This window comes from Cynara cardunculus, unplaced genomic scaffold (genome assembly GCF_001531365.2).
Source record: "Cynara cardunculus var. scolymus isolate 2C unplaced genomic scaffold, CcrdV1 Un_Scaffold_3367, whole genome shotgun sequence".
Taxonomy (NCBI): Eukaryota; Viridiplantae; Streptophyta; class Magnoliopsida; order Asterales; family Asteraceae; genus Cynara; species Cynara cardunculus.
Window position 1 is genome coordinate 34,553 of NW_020201446.1, and position 751 is coordinate 35,303.

Below are 751 nucleotides of genomic sequence, written 5' to 3' on the forward strand. Positions count from 1 at the left end.
AGATACCTACCCAACTATCATGTATGCAATGTACTTTGTATGTTGAACCCTCACATTATCTAATTATGTCATTTGTGAGGTGTTAGCACCAATCTTACCTTCTACATCTCATTCCAATTATGAGTTCTACTTATAGCTCACTAGCATACTTAGCATTTTAACATTTTAGCAATTTTTTTTAAAAAAAATAACACATAAGGTATGCTTATAATTACTAGTTAAGCATATTTAAATAGGTGGATGTTACAAATACCTCCTCCTTTTGAAGATTCCGTCCTCGGAATMATCGTTGCTCGAACAGTGTCGGGTATTTCGCCATCATTTCTTTTTTATTCTCCGAAGTCCAATTTGGCCCACGATGATGTTTCCACTTAACCAACACTAGATCCACAACCTTGTTGCGCAAGTTCACTTTTCGTTGATTTAAGATAGCCTCGGGCTCTTCAATGTATCTCAATTTCTTGTCTATTTTGATTTCCGCTAATGACACCACCTCCTCGTGTTTACCGAGACATTTCCTTAGATAAACAATATGAAAAACATCAAGGATACCTGTGAGTTCTTCTGGCAACTCAAGCCGATACGCTTGCTTTCCAACCCGCTCCAATAATTTGAATGGCCCAATGAAACGTGGGCTAAACTTACCCTGCTTTCTAAATCGGAGTACCCCACGCCATGGAGAAACCTTCAGCATTACTAGATCTCCAACTGAGAATTCAATTAGCTTTCTGCGGCGATCTGCGTACAATTT